Raw genomic sequence first — 12,426 nt, 5'->3', positions numbered from 1 at the left:
CACGGCAAGAGGCACAGAGGGTCCCTTTTATCCACAGAAGGTTCCCTCTCACTAAGACAATTCAAGTACAGCGGAGATCTCAAGATAGAACAGAAGCAGAGAACAGAAAATGCTGGTGGGCAGTGACCCCTGCAAAATGCTCGATTTAATCTAAATATGCCTGGGATTTTGTACAATAATTGCTAAGTAAGAATTCTTGAAATCTGTGCCCCATACTGTAAGGGAAACCCGTATTCATCTGGGAGTAAACATAGAATCAATCTCAGCCACCCCCGGAGTTGAAAGAGCAACGGGCCCTGGAGAAGTCGGAGGGATGTTCTCGCATCTGGTGGCAGGGAGAGGCTTGGACAAAGGGCTTGCTCTGCTGTGAGCAGGAGGGGTGGGAAAGGAAGAATCTTGTGGGGGGTGCTGTTACTGCTTACTTTTCCTACATTCACAAGGGAGTATCAGTGTAATTATGACTATCAGGAGCTGGAAGAGGCAGGAGGGGGGAGCAGGTGAGGGTGTCAAAATGAGCAGGGAAGCAAAATTAAGGAAGGAGGAAAGAAAGAAATGATAGCAATAACAAAGTTCAGTCCAAGTAAACACAAAGTGAGGCAAAGTAAATAAAACCGCACATATTGGCTTTCGTATACAATGGGAATGGGCTGAATTTCCCATCAAAAGCTTATAAGATTAGGGTAAAAATAAAAATCCAATAAAGTTGCAATTTACAAGAAATGCCCTCCAAACTGACGAGAAATAGAGGCCCAAAGTGCACAATGTTTGAAAATTAAAATTAAAAAATGACAAAAATGGCAAATTTGTATTACATCAGGAAGAATTCAAGGCAGAAAGCATTCACAGGAACAAAGAGGGATATTATGTAATGGTGCAAAGTACAATCCACAAAGATTCAATAATCATAAATCTGAATGTACCAGAAAATACAGCGGCTCTGATGTGCTGTATTTTATGGGATGTGCTTTTATATGTCACGGTGGCCAGGCCATGGTACCTAGCTTTGGTCAAACACCAGTCTAGATGTTGCTCTGAAGATACCTTTTAGATGAGAGTAACATTTGAATTAGTAAACTTTGAGTAAAGCCAATTACTCTCTGCAATGTGGGTGGGCCACATCTAATCAGTTGAAGTCCTTAAGAAAGAAAGACTGAGGTCCCCTGATGAAGACAGAATTCTGCTGGCAGGTGGCCTTCGGGTTTGAGCTGCAACATCAACTCTTCCCTGGGTCTCCAGTCTGCCATCCTGCCCTGCAAACTGGATTTGCCAGCCCCCAAAATCGCATGAACTGATTGCTTAAAATAAATCTTTTTCTCTCTGTCTTTATAATGTGTGTGTGTGTGTGTGCATGCATGTGAGTGTGTAGGGCAGGAAGACTGTCTTCCCTCCCCCACAGAGCCAAGCCCTGAGCTTGGATGGATGAATAAATGAGTGAATGAATGAATGAACGAACGAACGAATGAATGAACAAATGAACAAGTTGCCCTATGCAAGGACCTCATAAGGAGCTCTTTCTTGTCATCAGGACAGTGCCCAGACTCTTTAATGTGACATCTAAATATGCCTCCCACACTTCAGCCCTCGGATTTTTTCTACCCGCTTTCAGAGTCTGCATTCATGCCCCCATCCCACTTCCTTCCCTACCTGCTGCTTAATCCGTCAATTTACCCAGCAGACATTTAACCACTTCCCACCCGTTCCAAGCCTTGGGCTGCAAGCCAAACCTACAAAGAAAAGTGAAGAAGGAGGTTGATGAGTTATCTTCTGGCGGAGAGCTGGGTTAGGGGCTTTGCAGACTGTCAGTGCACTAGACCGAAAATGACCCCCCGAGATACAGGTCCTGCTTCCAGGACCTGTGCATGCTAGCTTATTTGGGAAAAGGTGTTTGCAGATGTGACTGGATTACATATGCTGTGTTTGCATGAGATGGGGCAATTCTCCCAGATTCCTGGGCAGGCATCTAGATGCAATCACAGGTGTCCTTCAGGAGAGAGGTGGGGGCTGGGGGGATCCACCACACGCAGAAAAGGCAACATGGAGATGGACCAGGAGACATATGGAGATGATGGCCTTGAAGATTGGAGGGATGGGGCCATAAGCCAAGGAAAGCCTGCTGGCACCGGAAACTAAAAGAGGCAAGAAATGGATTCTCCTTGATTTTTTGGCCCAGTGATCCTGATTTCAGACTTCTGGCCTCCAGAATTGTGACAAAATACATTTCTGCTGTTTGAGCTCCTGCATTTGTGGCAATTTGTTATAGCAGCCTTGGGGAACTAATATAATCAGCGATGTGGCAGAACTCTGGTGTCACTATTATCTGGTGTCCCCATGGGGGCCTGCAGATGAGCTTGGGTGCGGCACAGAAATTCCGACTCTTGGCAAGCTGGCTTGGGGTAAACACAACCGGAGCACTGAACCAGCCCCTTGGCATTCAAATCAATCGTCAGAATCAAGGAATCAAGGGGCCAAAGCACCCTTTGTGGTTCCCAGGAGAATAAGCAAGCGGTACTGATAGTTGGGAGATGCGCTCAAAAGACCAGGCTGAGTGTTCCAGAGGTTCTATGGCTCTCACGACATCTGCGGCACTCGGTGACCTCAACTCTGAGTGTGTGGGTTAGTCAGATAAGAAGGACACATGGGAACATGCCTGGCATGCCCCACTTCGGACTGCTACCACCGTGTGACCTCAGGGCCCCCCCATATCGGTATCTGCCCCAGAGCGAGGCCCAAGAATCTGCATTTCAATGGTTGCCCAGGGAAGTCCTGACCTACAGGGGGATTCGATACCCATGACTGTAGAGCTGAGTGATTGCAATGGATCTGTCGCTGGGCCAGCAGGCACTGGAATCCTTCACCTGGTCAAGTGTTCGAAATGCAAAACCCCTCATGCTTCCTGAGTCAGAATCCACATCTGAAAGAGACACCCCTGTGATCTGTATAGCTATTAAAGTCGGAGGGGCCCTGCTCTAGGTAGGAGGCTCCCAGCCCAGGCTGCACATATATCAGAGCCACCGAGAGCCTGTCCTGCCCAGGCCAGCAGAACTGGAAGTCTGGATTCTGTGGGCCATCCTGGAGAGATAGGGAACTGAGGAGCCACATTCAGGATTTAGCAAGGTCTAGAGTGCACGCAGGTCATGCTCCCACCGCAAGCAGGATCCCTTCCCAGCTTCCTTGCTGGAGGCTGTCCCACCCACCCTTGGCCACATTTAGGACAGAAAGGTCCCTGGTGTCACTTCTCAATGGATCTTCCTGATGCCATGGCCAACGGGGTGGCCTCCCTCCAATTTCTGAGGAGCTGGAGGCTCCCCACGGTCACACCATGGTCGGTGGCAGAGCATTTGCTCTGTCCCTCCACCCACGCACCCCCATGTCCCATGAGCAGCTCCCCTCCCTCCTTTCCTACGCTCCCTGATGGAGGGCTTGGTGCTGGTCACGTGGCTCTGTGTCACCAGGACTGGGTGCTACATCAGGGGCTCCCAGCCCCACCCTCCCACGCCTGCCTCCATACGTTGCCTTGCGGCCAGGCAGCTGAGGCCCCCCACGAGTCTGAGTCGTGATTTACTCAACTCCGAAGGCGGAGAGTTAATGCCACTTAATGGCCTTGTGATGAGTCACCAAGTACATTGTGAAGTTTCATATGGGAAAAAAGAGCATTGAGAATGGGCACGTAACTTTGAGGCAGAAGAAAGACAAATGGCCTGCAAGAAGAGAAGTGCTTTTCCAAGACCTCTCCTGTGTCCCGTCACCCCACTGACACTAGCCATGAGCCATTGGTCATTAGTCAGCATTGTCCAGAGAGACAGAACCGATACAACAAATATAGAGATATAGACACACGGGGGACTGGCTCACAGACTTGCAGAGGCTGAGAAGTCCCACGACGCTGGGGGCCTGGGAGAGCCGTAGTACAGTCCTAGTCCAAGACAGAAGGCCCGAGCCCCAGGAGCGCTGGTGTCCAGGGGCAGAAGAGGAGGGATGTCCCAGCTCAAGCACAGAGCCCTGCTGCACCTGCGTGTTCTCTTCAGGCCCTGACCGGATTGCACGGTGTCCCCCACACTGGGGAGGACGTGCTGCTAAGCTCTCGCGGAGACATCCTCATGTGCTCAGAAGTGTGCTTTAACAGCTCTCTGGACACCACTCAGCCCAGCTGAGTCGACGCAGGAGCCCCTGGGGACGTGGTCAATAGGCCACGTGGCTGGGTGTCACCAGGGCTGGACCCAAGGGCTGAGCAACTTTTGCTGAGCACGTGCATGAGCCTGGCGCCCCGCCATCTCCCATTTGATGGCCAGGCCATCTCACACACATCCCCCATGGACGGGGGCACAAAGAGGTGCCTCCCTGGGCGCCACCCACGGCAGGGAAAGAAACACCCCGTCCCTGCTCTGGAGGGGCTGATGGGCTGGTTGGGTTCAGAAGCCAGAACGCCACCCACCTGTTAGTAGACACAGGGTAACCAGGGAGAACCCACACTGGCCTGCAGATTCCTGAGATTGGGAGAAATTGCAACCAACTGCGGTGGTCAGTGAAGGCTCCCTGGAGGAGGTGCTGACCTAAATTTTTTTTTTGTTCTTCTTTGTTTGCTTGTTTTATTTATTTATTTATTTTATTTAAATTCAATTAGTTAACATACAGTGTATCATTAGTTTCAGAGGTAGAGTTCAGTGATTCTTCAGTCTTATATAACACCCAGTGCCCTTCTTAATGCCCATCACCTGGTTACCCCATCCCCCCACCCCCCGCCCCTCCAGCAACCTTGTTTGTTTCCTATAGAGTCTCTTCTGGTTTGTCTCCCTCTCTGATTTTATCTTGTTCTATTTTTCCCTCCCTTACCCTATGATCTTTTTTTTTTTAAATAGACTTTATTTCTTAGAATAGTTTTAGGTTCACAGCAACATTGAGTGGAAAGTACAGAGAGTTCCCATATGCTTCCTGCCCTATGCACATTCTTCCTCACTATCGGTGACATCCCACACCACAGCGGCACATTTGTTACAATCAATGGACCTACATCAACACATCACAGTCACCCAAAATCCTGAGTGTACATTATGGTCACCCTCGGAGCTGTACGTTCTCTGGGGTTTGACAGATGTATAATAACACGTATCTACCATTACCGTATCACATAGAGTGGTTTCACTGCCCTAAAGATCCTGTATGATCTGACTATTCATCTTCCCCCCAACCCCAGCAACGACCCATCCTTTTCTGCCTCCACAGTTTTGCCTTTTCCAGAAGGTCATGTAGCTGGAATCATATTCCTTTCCCTGAGTAATGTGCATCCGAGTCTCGTTTAGTCTTTTCATGGCTTGAAAGTTCATCCCACTGCAGCGCTCAATAACATTCCATGGTGTGGATGGACCACAGTCTATCCATCACCTACTAGAGCACCCAGGAGGTGCTGATTTTATATCACAGAAGTGAGCATGAGAGGGTCATCAGGTAAGTCTGGCTAAGGTGACTCACAGACCTCTCGGAGGGTCACCTCGCATCCCCCGGTACCCTGTAGGTTGTTGGGACAGTCCACAAGTGCTCAGTGGGACTGCTGGATGCTGGTTCCTTCCATAGCACCCAGAAACCATCGCCACCCTGTACTGAATGGTTACTATACCTGGTGGCTCATTACATCCACACAATGGCCCTGGGAGGCAGGTATTATCCCCAGGTTACGGACGGGGAGCAGAGGTTCTAACAGGTTGAGGAACGTGCACAAGATCATGCTGAGACACCTCTTTGATCGGATTGTCCCCAGTCCCTGCTGGCATGCCACTCCCATCCCCCCTCCCCCCGTAGACCCCATGTCTGAAACCCAACAAGCTCCCACGTGGGGCGGGGTTCATGTGGCCCTAAAGCACGTACACCTTGTGTCACGAAGGGCCTCTTTGAAACAAACGCCCCTGCGGTGTGGGTTCCTCACATCTGTGCCTTTCCGGGGCTGGAGGAGGGTGCGGCTTCTCCTCCCTCCCTTCTGAAGCGAAGTATGCTTTCAGTCCTGAGTTCCAGCTATCATCATGACAAAACCCAGAGCTGGTGGGAGAGGGGACGTCTTGCTCACTTCACCAGGAAACAATAGAAGAAAATGTAGGCATTTCAGCGCTCGGGAAATGTCAGGGGGAGGTGAACACTACCCGCTTCAAAACCCTCCCCAAGACTTTGCAGACGGTGCTCAGAATAACAGATACGAGCCGCGGGGAGACTGACAGGGAAGACTGAGGGAAAAGCACTTCTGATGTTTGTGGGAGCAATTTGGACACTTAAGCAGAAGAGATACTGTTTTTGACAATTGTTGGAAATATAAATTACCCAGAAAGCTCACTGTGATCACAGATAATTGTTTTCTTTAAAATTTCTATACAGTGGAAGCTGTCAGGTTCTGATTGCAACCTGCTTTGGGGCATGCCGGGGAACTTCCAGTACGAGAACAGAGCAGGAGCCTGGGTACGACATGATTCTGGTGCTCACTTTGGGACTGTTATTGTGTGGGGCATGAGATGTTGCACGGATTCATTGAATTGAACATTTTTTCCTGGAGGAAGCACAGTGTCAGTAGCTAATCTCAATGCCGCTTGCCTTTGTCCTGCCTGAGGCAGGGACCACGAGCTGCCATCCTCATTGTACATCTGCCCTTCAGCCCTGAGCAAAGGGGAGGTGGGTCTGGCCCGACGTCAGCATGGAGACTGGCCTGGGGAGACGCAGGGGCCCAAGACACATGCCATGTCAAGGGCAGCCAGTAGTGCTTTTCCGAATAAGGCTCAGACGCATGCATGAAGGCCTGTGGAGTCCAGCGGTGCCTGGGGGCCGCTGGGGAAAGGGTAACATTGGAGCTGGGGCCTACAGAAGAAAGGGAGGTTTGCTCTAGGAAGGGGAAAGCAGGGCCCTTGAAAGAGAAGGCAGGAAGGGATGGGTGCAGAGCCATGGAGGGCAGTGGAGTAGGGGGTCCTGGCAGATGTTTGGGCTGCTGAGAGCAGAGGTGGTGGGGGCAGTTGCCCATGAGGCCAGAGAGGACCAGATTTTGGGGGGGGGTGGAAATGGTCTGATAGGGAAAGGAATAGTACCCCGTTCCCCACACTCGCTTGTCCCAAAGGGGTCCCCTGTGGAGAGTGAAGGCATATTTCATGAGCCTTGGTCATCTATTACCACGTCCTAAACCATGCCTAGACTTAGCAGCTTGAAACAAGTGCTTTACTTGCTCATAATTCTGGGGTCAGGAATTTGGGCAGAAGTCAGCTGAGTGGGTCTTTTGCTCTATGTGGCATCAGCTGGGGGCAGTTGCTCAGATGCATGGAGCTGGTGGTGAGCAGGGCTGGAAGGTCCAAGAAGGCTTCATTCACATGAAGAGGATGTTGGGTGTCCTCCAGATAGCTTCTCTCTCTCTATAGGGCTGCTTGGGCTTCCTGCCGACATGGTGGTCTGGGGCAGTGCGGCATCTTGCATGGCAGCTGGCTTCCATGCAGGGATTGGTTCTAAGGTGTGCAAAGCAGAAGGTGCACATCTCTTAAGGCCCCGCCTCAGAAGTTAGCATTTACTTCCACAAGATGTACACGGGCTTTTGTTCAAAATAGTTACAGAGAAACCAGCCCAGTCTCGGCGTGATGGGTGATGCAGAACATGCGGGCATTTTTAGTGTCCCACAGCAAGGGAGCCCCAGGACATTGAGTGAGCAGCTTGGTGTCACAGCCGAGGAGGGCAAAGTCAGAGCTGAGCTTCTCTCCAGGGCGCCCCACCAGGTTCCTTCTCTGTTACACAGTCCTCCATGGCACGTGGTCAGCACAGGAAACTGTTTCAGCTGAAGAGTCAAATTGCTGGAATCAGGGCTCTGATTTTCTCCTCCACTGAGTGCATGGGACTTTTTAAAGGGTCTGTTTAGCGGAAGGAAAAGAGCAAGTAGGAAGACTTTGTCTTTGGGGAAAAAAAAAAGAAACAGGAGACAATGTTACTAAGCAACAAATTGAAGGTAAAATGAGCAGCACCAAGTTAAATAGGGCTTTCCGATCTTTGTCACATCACAGCACACACAGAAAAAAGTACTTGTGCAGACTGTGGTGAATGGTTGAGGTTACTTGCATGGGTGCTCACTGGTCCCTGGAACTGTGTATCCCCATGCTGAGGAAACCACTATCCAGCACACAGGAACCCATCTATGATCACCAGCATCACCATCATCATTACCATCATCATGATCACAATCATCACCATCATCATTATCAACACCATCATCATCACCATCCCCACCATCATCATCACCACCATCCCCACCATCCTCACCATCACCATCACCACCATCACCATCCCCACCATCCTCACCATCACCATCATCACCATCACCATCACCACCATCATCATCATCATCATCACCACCATCATCACCACCATCAGCATCATCATCATCACCATCATCATCACCACCACCATCACCCCCATCACCATACCATCATCATCATCATCCCCAGGATCATCACCATCACCACCATCATCATCATCATCACCACCATCACCACCATCATCATCATCACCACCATCATCACCACCATCGCATTCTGCCTGACTGTCATCTACGGAGGATGTGTGTTTGTCTCAGCTCTATTCAGAGGGCAGGAAGGGCAGCCATCACTGCTGAGGGCCTGCTGGATACCAGGAGCTGTGGAAGAGGAACTCAAGGGTCAGAGAGATGAAGCGACCACATCCAACATCTAATGCATGGCTGTGGTAGGATTTGAATTTAGGACATTTGGCTATGCCCTAATTGGGGACATTTGGCCGTTCTGGAGGACAGAAATTAACCCCAACCCCAGGCAGTCCCTAAAAACATTTTGGTGGCTCTCGCCCCTAGCCACACTCAAATCTCTTGGAGAACTTTTAAAAACACAGATGCTCAACAGCCCCCCTACCCTGCCAACACACTGATTTTTGATTCTGCTGGTTTGGGTGAGGATGCCCAGGGACTGTGATGCGAAGCCCAGGTGAGGGCCACAGTCTGTACGTAGGTCACATGCCCAACCCTACACTAGCCCAAATAGCCCTATCCCTAAGGGCCCAGCACCCAGGACAGGGGCAGGAGAGAATTTCACAGTGAGAACTTCCTTAGGGCCTACAAAGAAATTATTATGTACATTCAGAGGCAAAAGAAGGTATTTCTACCTGGGGGTTCAGGGAAGAGCAGCTAGGGTGGGCACTTGGCATTTGAGCTTTAGTTCAGTGAACATCCAGTTGTCCTTTGACCACAGATTGCAGAGAGCGGGTTCAGGCAGATGGAGCAGCGTTCACGAAGGCTTGGAGGTGGGTAAGTGGGGATGCCTCTGATGGTCTCCCCACTTCCACCCTTGTCCCCCATCTCAGTTTGCTGGGGCAGCCAGGGTGATGTCAGGTCTTGTTGTTCCTTGGACTAAACCCTCCAGGGGCTCTGCCTCTCTCAGCGTAGAAGTCGAAGTCCTTCCAGTGGCCCCCGAGGCCCTTGGCGCCATGTTACTCTTGGACCCCATCCTCCACTCCTTTCCTTTTGCTCCCTGGCCTCATGCTGGCCTTGCTGGTCCCAGAACACACTGAGCCCACTCTTGACTTGGGGTCTTTACACCTTCTGTTCTCTGCCTGGATGCTATTCCCCAGCCCCACACTTCCTGGTCTCGGCTCAGGTGCCACTGAGAGGCCTTCCCTGACCACCTCGTGGAACATTGCAACCCTGCCGTTCCATCCCCCTTGCTTCCCTCCCTGCTCATTGCCATAGTTTACGGTTGATTTCTTGCTTGCCTGTCTCCCCTTGAACATGAGCTTGGCCAGGGCACGGTCTTCTCTGCTCACTGCTGCCTCCTCAGGGCCTGGAGCAATGCCCGGCACCTGGTAAGGGCTCTATAATAGGGGTGAGAGAAGGCGGGTGGGCAGGCTGACTTGGGCTTATGTACCAACGCAGCCCATGGGCCTGATTGGCAGGGGGCTGCACGTGCATTAGCAAGATGGTAGTGTCCCAACTCTGAAGGACATTGACACCAGGCTGAGGCGCGCGGGATCATGTGCTCCATCGCTCAGGCAATAGGCAGCCACTAGGGGCTTTTGAGCAGGGGGATGGCATGGTCAGAGCTGTGACCAGGCTCTGGGATGACAGCCCACCATGTGGCCCACCAGGCTAGAGTTAACGTCTCTGGGGCCAAGTGGAGAACCGATGGCACCCAGCTGTGAGCAGAGAGACCCCTTCTCTCTTTCTGGCAGAAACCCCGACAACACTAGGATCGTGGGCAGCCCCTGCAGGCCTCGTCCTGTTCTCTTGGCCAAGGCTCTGAGCTCCCCTCTGGGCAGCAGGTCCCCGTGAGAACATCAGCTCCCACGGGCTATTTCCCCCCAAAGACCCAGTCAATAAGAATCCATCCAACTCCCGAGGAAGGAAGCCTTGAGCAAGTGGGCTAGTGCCCTCAGCCCCTGGATACTTAGGCTCTAGTTCCAGCTTCCCCATTGACTCCTCTAGGGACCCGGGAGAGCCACATCCTTCCCTGGACCTCAGTCCCCATCTGTGTGATGGTTGGTTTGGTCCAGCTCTGTTCCTCTGCCATCTTATGCCTCTCTACCCATGCTCAGAACCCTCTCTACGTGGCACGGAGATGAATGTGCCATGGCCTCCTGAACGCCAGGTTCCTTAAAAGTCCAGACCTGCCAGACACCCTGAATTCCAAAGCACAGCCCCTGGTCTCCTAGGGCCCTGAAGGCCAGAAAGAGGACATTTTACTTGTGGAGACAGGAGCCTGGAACTTGGTTCTATTTCTTTGGCAAAGTCGGGGGCCCAGGACAGAAAGCTGCAACAGGAAGTGAGGGGGACCCTGAAAATCTCATGGTCCAACTGCCCATACTTTATGGATGGAGGCACGTAGGCCGAGAGAGGAGAGGCGGCTTGCCCGAGCACTGGTCCTTGGCTCCCCCAACCCACCAGGCTGGCCTTTACCTGGGGTTTCCCCTGGGAAAACCAGCGATCTGACCTCAGAAGTGTGCCCTTTGCAAATGCATATTTCTGATTAAATATGCCTTTGAGGAGGTAGGCAGAAGTTCCAGTACTGGGGGAAATGGCAACTCCCAGCGCCGTTCTTGACAGCCTCTCCCCTCCCCAAACTCTTGGTTGGCAAAGCAAATCATTAATCACTTGGCTCTGGTGACCTCTAGTGGACAGACTTTTAATAGCAACACCGAGGACGCAAAGGGACAAAGAGCCTGGACAGGTTGTCCCCAAGCGCTCTATCTAGGGTGGTGGGTCTTAGACTCCCACATGCCTACACTTCATCTTGGAATAAATAGCATGAGAATGCAGAGTCTGCCTCCGCAGGTTTGGGGTGAATTCGAGATTCTGCCTCTGTCCCGTGCTCCCCGTTGGTGTCGATGCTCTGGGAGCTTGTTACCTGCATTACCATCACTTGGCTATGTAACTGGTGCAGCTCAGTGGAAAATAAAAATGTGGGGCCCCTTTTGATTTAACTTAAAAGCAGGGGGAAAGTGCAGTTGAAAGTATTAAATATAAAGATCTTCCCTTTAAAATATTTTATTACTTATACACTATGGTTGCGACAACAAGGGACACATGGGTCACAACACAAACTTGCAAATTGTAAAACCAACATTTTTGGTGTCATAAATTATATAATACAACAAATAACAATACCTTATTAATGGGAGAGCTTGATTTTAAGATTTCCCGGATTTGCTTTACTGCAAATTCGTTAATAGGTCAACGAAATGCGTATTTTAGCAGCTCGTTTTCAATCAGTATAATGGGACGGCACATCCAATGCTCTTGGCAAATTCAAGGTCACAGATCGTTTCTGATAATTTTTCATCTTGAGGACCTTTCTGCTGGTTGCAACCGTTACTGGGGCTGCTGAGTATTCTGCAGGTTGTGATAACATTGGGATAAATTTCAGTTCAATTATTGATTTGAAGTATGAATTTTAGCATATCTAGAGCTGAGGGTTGTTGCAGAACATTTTCCTAAAAAGATTCAACTCTTTTCAGTAAGTCCGTTTCATGCAAGTCTGAATTTAGTTTTAAATGTAAATTTATACCTGTTATTTTAATGTCTAATGTCTGACACTTCCTGTAACCTGGGTGGTTTTACAAAAAACCAGGTGGCTTCATGATTTGTATATAGTTCAATCTCCCGCTTATGCATTCTATCACTCCATCTTGAATTACAAGGGAAAACTTAAAAAATTGTCTTCCTCTTTTTTTTAAAAAAATATTTATTTATTTGAGCAAGAGAGAGAGAGCAGGAGAGAGAGAGAGAATCTCAAGCAGACTCCCCACTGATTGTGGAGCCTGACGTGGGGCTCGATCTCATGACCATGAGATCATGACTTGAGCTAAAATCAAGAGTTGGACACCCAACTGACTGAGCCACCCAGGCACCCCCCAAATTGTCTTCCTCTTTAATAATGGGCTTATCAAACTTTGTACAGA

The sequence above is a fragment of the Mirounga leonina genome, unplaced genomic scaffold (assembly GCF_011800145.1).
Source record: "Mirounga leonina isolate KUSES-001 unplaced genomic scaffold, KU_Mleo_1.0 Mir_129, whole genome shotgun sequence".
Taxonomy (NCBI): Eukaryota; Metazoa; Chordata; class Mammalia; order Carnivora; family Phocidae; genus Mirounga; species Mirounga leonina.
The sequence above is the reverse complement of the archived record's forward strand: the minus strand, read 5'-3'. Positions refer to the sequence as shown.